We start from the raw sequence: 9,983 nt of genomic DNA on the forward strand, positions 1-9,983 counted from the left end.
TTTGCCTGTTGGAAGATTCCCTGTCCCTGGCTGGATAGCCAGCTCAGGTGGAAACTCGTGTAGGAGCACTGAAGCTGGGTGACACAGATCCCATTTTCAGAGAGAGGGTGAAGGAAACACTTATGAATGCCTGAATCAAGCTCTCAAAGAGCCAAGATGATCGAGGTAGTTAACAAAATACAGGAATAACTCAAAGGATTCATATGCAGGCGTAAGAAACAAGGCCATGGCAGGTACCAGAGCTGAACTGGGTGCACAGGGAGAGTGGGAGCAGGGAGAGGAGCCCTTCCAGAAGGGAAGATTGTGCATAAAAGATGCAATGGAATAAGATAATTATGCAGGAAGAAGAGAATGTCAGCAATGTGCCCTACATCACTGATGGATGGAGAGAGCGGATACCTTGACAAAGAAAGCCAACGTGCTAATTAAGATTTAATGACCCTGAAGGCAAAGACAAAAAGCCCTCCTTTGCCACAGTGGAGGAGGGAGTGGACAGAAAGCCTCAGCCTGGCAAGGGAAGGGTTAGGAAAAGCCCAAAAGATCATGAGATGAACATGAAAAGGCTCCGAGAGCTGAGCGTGGCTGTGGAAGCTGAGCTGCCTGCATCCAGGAGCATCTTGAAGGTGAAGGAGGAAGCGGGTTCAATTAATTCCACACTCTGGAACTGTGGAAAGACATACGCCAGGCAAATGTGAGTTGTGATGATCACTTCCCACTGCTAGACTCCGCTAGGAGGGGACAGGGAGGTGACACAACCAGGAGTTCACACATGTGCTGCGAAGGCGCAGGAGCAGCCAGGGCTTGCCAGTAATTGCTGGGGTGTAAAAGCCAGGCTGACTGCAGCCTTGTAAACAAACCTGGCTGTGCCTCCCCATGGCTCTGCTGCCCACGGGTCTGCCAGGGCCAGAGTGCACACCACAGGGCTGCCAGGGGGGGTCTGGGTGCTGTCTCTGCCTTCAGAAGCTTCAGGAAATCACTCCAGAAATCACTGGTCCTGCACCAATGCTTCTTGCCCAGCTGGATGGCAGCAGGAGCAGCCTTTGCTGAGGTGGGGCAGAGCATCTCCAAGCTGAGTCCATCAGCAGGACTCAGACTGAGCCTGGGCCATGCACACCAGGGAGGTGGCCACGGCCTCCAGCTGACCACACAAACCCTGCAGGAGGGGGCTGAGAAGCCATGTGCTGTGTGATGAGTGAGGATATGAGTGCAGCGTGCTCCTCTGGCCAGCCCCTGGGCTGTGACACGCTGGCCTCTTCCCAAGCCGAGCCGCCGCTGCCTCCCGCTGACAACATCCATGACTGATTTGTGGCAATGACATCAGCGCCCACAAACATCCTGCCCTTCCTCACATCCTGCCCTTCCTGCTCTCCCAGCAGCAAGGACACCAGCCTGCCACCAGGCCAGGGTGGAGGAGCACAGCTGGGCTGGCTCCCACCTCACCCCATGGCTGGTGGCACCCAATGGCACCAGCACAGCACAGTGACACCTTCCCCATGCTGGGCAGTGCAGAGTCCAGGTCACAGCACTTGTGGGTGATGTCTGGAAACCATCACCCCATGGAGAACAGCCATCACACTGACCTACCTCCTTTCCATTCTCTGCCTGTTGTGCAGAAGCAAGAAAAATCCTCTGCTTGATCTCAATCAGCCATTTTTAAGTTCCACAGTGGATAGCAGCTATTCCATGGATTCACCTCCACTCTGGAGACAGGCTGAAAGAGGTGGAGGGGAGAATGGAATGCTCTGAGGAAACCTCAGAGTCCCTTCCACTGCCTAGAAGGCTCCAGGAGAGCTGGAGAAGGACTTTGGACTAAGGCCTGGAGTGACAGGATGAGGGGGAATGGCTTCACACTGATGGGGGCAGGGTTAGATGGGATATTGGGAAGAAAATGAGAGCCTTGCACAAGGTTCCCAGAGAAGCTGTGGCTGCCCCTGGATCCCTGGCAGTGTCCCAGGCCAGGTTGGACACTGGGGCTTGGAGCTGCCTGGGACAGTGGAAGGTGTCCCTGTCCATGGCAGGGGGTGGAGAATGGGATTGGCTTTAAGGTCCCTTCCAACCCAAACCATTCTGGGATTCTGTGATTCTCCTCTCCCAAGAGGGCTGAGTGCCCAGAGGAGCTGGAGACAGACCAGTTCTCATGTTGGGAAGCAGGACTTGGACAGGCTTGGTTTAAGTCCATCTTGCAGAACCATTATGTTCAGTTCCAGTTCCCTTTCTTTTCTGTGTGTTCACTGTGAATTCCCCAAATGCAGCACAATCTTTCAGCATTCCTGCCATGGGATGAATCTGGGCAGGTTCTCGGGCCTCACTCGCTTCTCCCTGTTTATGTCCTTCACGCTGTGCTGTGACAGCCCGTGCCACAGGATGCCTTGGACAATCTGGGCCACACATTTATGGCCATGGACCTCTGTGGTTCACAGCACAAATTTGGGAACCCACAGCTGATCATGGACACATCACTCATTCTTGAAATGTAGGACACAAAGCTACTTTAGTTCTGCTTTTGCTTGTAAATCAAGGGCTTACATATGTAATTGGCCCAACCTTAAGAGCAAACAACAGCAGTGGTAGCACCGTGCCAGCAATTATTCATGCCTGCAATAAACGGCTGTAAAATTGAAAGCCAGCCTTTAAAAATCTGGCTCCTCACTGCACAAACAACAAAAACTCATTTGCGAGGCTTGGCCAGGGGAGTTTTTAATTTGGGGAGAGAGATTGAGGTGGGTGAGGATTTATTTTTTTCTCTTTTCATTCTCTAAAAACACTATTCATGCCCACAGTTAGGTCACGGATTACCCTGGCTACATTTCAGCACTGTGGAATAAACCCAGTGAGAGGCACAGGGGACAAATCTGCCCTCTGCATTCCAAGAGCAGGGCCCTGGGAGCAGGCACAGCTGATCCCCTTCCCCTGGCACGTGGGAGCAGTGAATCCTTTGCAGCCCTTCCTGCCTCCTGCTGAGCCAGCAGCGAGCCCGCAGATGAGCCACCATCCCTGGGGAAGGCACAGCCACAGCAAACCCCGTGCTGCTGTTCCACACCAGGACAGGGATGCTGAGCCTTGCACAGGCCCTGCCAGTTAACAAGAGCATCCTGGCTGATAAATCACTCCTCAGGGTCAAGCAGCAAACATCCCTCTGTCTCTTGTGCCCTCTTTAACCAACCGTGGCTGCCATGCAGCGCTCCTGGACTTGCAGGGGCAAAGGTGTGATGAGATAATTCCTTTTGCTATGCACATTTCTCACCCACAATGCCAGAGCAACTCCTTCTCTTCTAGCAACTCTTCAGAGCAACTCTTCTAGCACGTGGCTGAAAATCTCCTTGGTGGTGCCCAGCAATGGCACCAGAGCTGATCCCTGCTCCCAGCATGAGTAGATTTTTCCCACTCCAGCAGCAAATGACAGTAGCAGGCACCTTCCACATGCTCTGGACAAGATTAGAAGGTCTGAGGCACTGACAGACTTCCTTACTAGGGAATCAGCTGTTTTACATCCTCCTTTGGCATTTCTGGTTGGCTTCCTCCTGCTTTAAGCAGTGGCAGAGCACGAATGGAAGAGCTCTGTGAGGACTGCTCTCTCTCTCTGCTGTGGAAAGCTTCCCTCGTCAGAAATCCCTTCTAACTAGCAAGTTGCAGTTTCTTCTGAAGGAAGCCACATTCATCACAGTTCAGAAGGGACCTTTTGGCCTAATCCCCACTAGAAAAACTGCCAAACTGATCCTCCCATCACACAATTAGCAGCCACGGAGACTTTGCTACACCGGGCGATGTGGCGCTGCTATGACAACAGGAACGGGAGCCTCGTTAAGGGTCTCATCAAGAGGGATAACGAGCAATCATGGCTCCGAGAGGAGCAGGAATCAATGGGAGTTGTTGATACCAGCGCGTTTTGCTGCATCGGGCCAGGTACTCGGGAGCCCTGGAAGCCTGGCTCGCATTGTTACGGCACGGTCGCCGCGAGTACGACTTGTGAGGACAGGCAGATTCCTGGGGAGTTGAGATGAATATTCATGAAGGAGCTCAGTTTGGGAGAGGATATGAATCAAGTGTGACAAATGCCGCCTATTAGGAAAAGAGGGTGGCGTCTATTTTTAGTGGAGTTAAGCAAACATTAAAGTTCACCCTCTAAGAACTCCAAATAATACCACTCCCTGCTCTGCCTCCCCATCCACAGATAAGAATTTAGCAGCACGTTCCCACCAGCCAAAACCCGCTCGCCTCAACAGAACTTTTCCAATTTAGCCCCCGTGAGTGTTTTATAAAAATACAAATTTTAATCTCTCATCTGCATAGGAAGATGTAACGGCTTCCACCAGGATTTATTTTTTCCCCCCCTTCTCTAGCATCATAAGGCTTGAAGGAACCTTTTTAGGACAGAAGAAAATGCTGCATTGAAATCTCCTACAAGAGCACTCACGTGGATCTGTAATCACTTCAGATGCACAGAATTATCAGGAGGAGAAAATTCATCTCACTTAGAACCAAGCCCCAATTTGAAGCAGAAAGGAAGAGGCTTGGTTTGCCACCGTGCCAAGCACTCAGATTTTTCACTGAAGTCAAAGAAGCTACAGCTGCTCTGAGCCATTGAAAATCATGCCCAGAATCTCTAGCGAAACTTGTTTGCAGAGATGGCAGCAGGCTGATAAGGATGTTGACTATTCCAAATAGGCCCATGTTATTTTATATTTTTAGAGATACTTAGTCTGTCTATTATTATTATGAAGCAGAGGTGGAGTATTTACTGCCCTTTTCTAGAAATCTGTACAAATGCTGCTTTACAGCAGGCTTCTCTGTTCTTCTGGTGAATGTTCCTTCTTTTACTTTTCAGGCTTATACATGTCCAGTTAAGGAAGACAACAATGAGACAATAGTGCCTAACAATAACACCACCATGCCCACAAAGCTACTTGAGAGGCCTTCAGCCCATAAGATAAGCTGCTCCCCAGCCAAGATTATGACCAGAGCATTTGGGGAGAAGTAGGACATGGGTGGTCCTAACAGTGATCCCTAGAGGACCCCTGGGTGGGATGGTGGGGAGATGAGCCAGGGGTGAAGGACTCTTGGCACAAACTCTCCAGGCTCAGTCCAGGCTCTGCTGGCTCCTCCATGCACCAAGGGCCAACTCTTCAAGGCAAATGCCCAAACTTCCCCACATGCAACACCACATGGCTTCTGTCACCCCTCCTGTAGAGCATCAAACACAGTCTCAGCATGTGTTTAAAAAGAAGTTGCTCTGAAATTAGACATGCCAAGTGTTTATTATCGATACCAGTCTCTGGCACCAACAGCAGAGAGACACAGCCTTTCCCAGAGCATCCAAACTCTGGGAAATCCTCTTTGGCTTTGGGATCACAGGTGGTGTCCCTCCCTGAGCTCCCCTCCTTGGCCCTTCCTTTCTGATTGAGCATCCTCATGTTTCCCCCTCAGCTTTCAGGTTACAAGCTCCCCTTCCATGTGGAGGGGAAGACACCCATGGTTAACAAATTGTGACTTGTAACTGGGTGCACTGGGGCAGCCTGCATGCCCAGCACATCTGGGACCCCACCAGGACAACAGAGCTGTCCATACATCACCTCCTGGTGCTCAGCAGGGCTATTTGTCAGGGCAGTTGGGCCCAGAGTCCTTTGGAGAGCACATCTCCGTCCCTCACCATGCCAGCCCTCAGCAACTGTTGCCATGGTTATTTTATTGGAGTGCTTTTCATCAAGGAGATGCTGCAACTGCTGAATTGTCTCTTGCAAGAGTTATATAGGAATAACTAGCTGATAAGTAGGAATAACAGGTTCAAACTGCACACGGAAGCCAGCGATCCCAATTATTTTTGTTTTGATCCTGCCTTTCTTTTGGTCTCTGCCAGGCTCAGGTTTAAAGCGGGGGTTAGAGATAAGCAGCAGAGAAGGAACGCTTCCTGATGGGAAACGCACTTGGCTCTGCCAGGAGATTAAAGGTCTCTCCTCACACAAAGCCTCTGCTTTTCAATCAACCCTAAATAGGCTCTAACAAGGCACAGCAATCAACCAGGCAACATATATCCATCCTCATCTGTCGGCTTGGGGCGAGGAACAAGATGTATTTCCCGGTTCCATCATGCTAATTGTTAATCAAGATATTATCAGCACAGCCCCAGAGCCGTCCGTCAGTGGGGCAGTGAGGGATGGCCGGGCTGTGCTCCTGCCCGCAGCGGGAGCGGCTCTGCCGCCGGCCCACGGCTCTGCTGGGGCTCGTGGTGAGGCGGCCGCTTGCAGACCCACTTTCAGCATCACAGAATGCAGGAATAAAGCTTGCTCTGGAGAGCCAGGGCCGTTTTGTTTAGTACTCATTGAAAGCTCTGGGTAATGATGGATCCGCTGACGGGGTCCCACAGCGCAGGCTGTTAGGCTTTGAGCGACAGAAATGCCTTTTTGTGCTCTCTGCTGTCCCTGGCACAGGGCTTGGGTAGGGAGGTGCTGCCTCAGCCCTGGAGAGGCTCGTGGAGCCCACTGCAGCCTGCACAGCCACCAGCAGCACCCAAACCCCAGCCTGTGACAGTGGAGGGGCTGCCCAAGGAACAGGACTCTCCCCACAGATGGATGCAAAAGAGCAGGGGAAGATCTCAGCTTCCTTCACAGGAATGAGCCCAAGGGCAAACAAAATCTATTAGATTTTTCTTTCATCTTTTTTGGAGGCATCAGGCCCAGCATTGCCACACAGGCAAGGGAAGGGATTGTCCTGCTCTATTCTGCACTGGTGTGGCCTCACATTGAGTTCTGAGACAGCTTTGGGTGCCACAACATCAGAGCCCCAAAGCTGTTCCAGGTGCCCAAAGGAGAGGCCAGGCTGGGGAAGGCTCTGCAGGTGCCACCCGAGGAGGGCTGAGGGCACTGGGCTGGTTCAGCTGCAGAGAGGAGCCCAGGGCAGAGCTCAGGGAAGGAGGGAACGGCTGCAGGGGAGCTTTGGGATGGACACCAGGGAAAGGTTCTGCCCCAGAGGGTGCTGGCACTGCCCAGGCTGCCCAGGGAATGGGCACGGCCCTGAGGCTGCCAGAGCTCCAGGAGCCTTTGGGCACCAGGGATGCACAGGGGGCACTGCTGGGGGGTCTGGGCAGGGACAGGGGCTGGATGGGGTGATCCTGGTGGGTCCCTTCAGCTCAGGATAGTCTGACTCCAGATGTAAGCCAAGCACACCTCACACCTGGAGCTGGACAAACACTCTGTGCTGTGCCATGGAGGCACTCAGCAGAGCCATGGGGTTGGACAGGGTGTTTGCCTGGTAGAGACACCTGAGCTGCTACCAGTGGGCTCAGACAGCCAAGCTGGAGCCCCCAGACTGGTGCCAGCCCCTCTCCCTCCCTGGGGCTGAGCTCCCCTCCTTGCACTGGCACAGGCAGACGTGGCTGCAGAGAGCCACAGCCCCTGGCAGCACCTGGACACTGCAATCACACATGAGGGATGGGCCCTTCCTGGAGAGCGCTCTGCACTTCTGGAACAGCTAAAGACAAAGAAGTGAATGTGGATGATGTGGCCCCAGGGAGATCAGGATTCAGCCATTCTCAGGGTACCAGAAGAGACAGAAGACGACTTTGCCAATTCCAGCTGAAATAGCTGGATTTAAAGAAATTAAATTTGTCAGTTCATTGGTGTGTAACATAAGAATGAAAAAGGCATTTCTAATTCCTGATCCGCTAATCCACAATCCGCCGATCTGCAACCCCCAGAGTCCCCAGGGAAAGAAAAGAAAATCCACAGCAGCCTCATAGTGTCTCTCCACAACTTCTGGCCAGCTCCTGCAGAGAGAGCTCAGCTACAGAGCCTTCCTCCCTGTACAAAACCTACCTCAGCAAAGCTGCTGCCACCCTAGGGGGCTCAGGGGTAACAAAAATCAAACTGCACTTGTTGGAGTGAGCAAACACTGCATGTTTGGTGAGGTGCTGGGTATGATGTCCCAGGAGTTGGCTCAGCTCCCCACAGATCTGCAGGATCAGCTCATTTCCAGCTCATTTCCACTCATCAGGACAATCAGCAAGGTCTCAATCACCTTCTTAACTGGGAGGGCTGCTACTGCATCACAGGAAGGGGTGCTGGTGCCTGTTAAAACACTGTCCTGGCTGCATTTGGGAGATGCCCTCTGTACCTTGTGACCAGCTGATGGCCCCATGGATGCTATTTGTTATCCAGTTTGCCCAGCAAGACCAGTTCAGTGCACACACACCTGCTGAGCACACATAGCTGTGGGCCCCCAGCCACGTCCACACTTTAAACCATCATCTCCACAGCCAATTTCAACTTCCCACACCAAATCCTTCCTTAAATTATTGCCAACACTCAGCCCCATTCAGCTGCCTCAGGGGGAGGCACCCACAGGCCTCTCTTTGGCACGTGGGCCATGGCAGCACAGCCTGTGCACAGAGGCCAGACCAGCAGTGAGCACCAGGTGGGAAACTGGGAACCCCCTGGGGCTGCCACCACTGCCCTTGACCATCCCCTTCATGCCCTTTCCAAAAAGAAGTGCAGAAATAGGTCCAGAATTTGCCCTTGCAAAGCAACTTTCCATTCACTTGCTGCATCTCCCCAGCTCAGGACCTGCTGACCATGAAAGCACCACCATGAGCAGTAAAGCCAGGGAGGCCTGGTTCCCAAAACATTCTCCCAAAGTTCTCTCCCAAAGGAGAACTCTCCTTTCTGCAGTACCTTTTTCTCCTCCTATCCAGCAGAAAATGCTGTAAATGTCAGTGGCTACAAACCTCAGAAATATCCACTAATGCTAAAGCCACCATACATAACACCACGTGGTGTTTCTTCATTATTCCTTTCCTTCTCACAGGAAAGGATGGGAAACCTGAGGAAACTGTGCAGGTCACACATGGAGCAGGAACCCAGAGCAGAGCTCAAATCCCCATTGCCCCACATTGCTGAGTTTTTTGAAGTGTGCCTCACAACACTCCCCTGCTCCCTGCTGAGCTCCCTGGACACGGGAGCCATCGTGCCCAGCCACGGGAGGCTCGAGGCAGGAACAGCAGCTCATTACCAAGCACATCATCCACACAAGGACCCCGACACATCACCATCCCTCCCTGCCCCCAGCCCACACCTGGGCCACCTGCCCTCCTCCAGCCACAGGTCCCACCAGGAGGGGACAGCTCGGGGCTGGCTCTGCCAGGTGACAGCTGTGTGTCTCCCCCTGAGCTCTTCATGCCTGCTGAATTGATCCCCAGGTGCTGCCAGGGCAGGACCAAGCCCTGATTCCACTGCACTCTTGAAGGTTTCAATTAATCATAAAGCCAATTCCATTTTGGGCTCCATCTGTCTTTATTCCTTCAGGGACTAATAATGCCACACTGTGTGTTTTCACACACTAGCTAAACTGAAATTAAGACAGATTTCAATATGAAGTACCTGAGAAGAAAATGCATTTTTTAAAAAGAAATATCAGAGTCGTTACTGCTCTCAGCTTGGAAAAAACACCTTGTTAAGTAAAACCAGCAGGGTATTAATTTGGAAAACAACTAAGGTGAGTTCCTGCTCATTGCAAGATATGCAAACAAACAAAAATCATATTTAGGGGCTTTTATGACAAAGTATGTATGGAAATATAACACAACCTGCTTCCAGAAGCAGAGGAGGAACATGCATAGGAGCTCACACAGGCTCCCATGTGCACCCCTGAGCAGAGGGATGCTGGCAGCAGCATCCAGGCATGGCCCAGCACCCAGGAACCCTCTCCAACCCTCTTTGTTGCAGTGACAGAAATAGATAAAATGCAAGAACCCTTGTGGTTCATCGTGTATGGCAGGTTTAAACTGCTAAAGGCTTCAGGAAACCTCATTTACATGTCAGCACACTGTTGGCACCTGGGTTTTGTGTTCCTTCCTCTGCAATCCCCCCACGGGGCCTTTCCAGCCAGCCAGGCCTGCATGTCCACTTCAATAAGGCAATTCCCATGTGGATCTGGGGGGTTTTACAAAACTACAGCCCTAATTATTGATCTCAGCAGATGCAGCTACGGATTAA

This window comes from Melospiza melodia, unplaced genomic scaffold (assembly GCF_035770615.1).
Source record: "Melospiza melodia melodia isolate bMelMel2 unplaced genomic scaffold, bMelMel2.pri scaffold_37, whole genome shotgun sequence".
NCBI classification, from domain to species: domain Eukaryota; kingdom Metazoa; phylum Chordata; class Aves; order Passeriformes; family Passerellidae; genus Melospiza; species Melospiza melodia.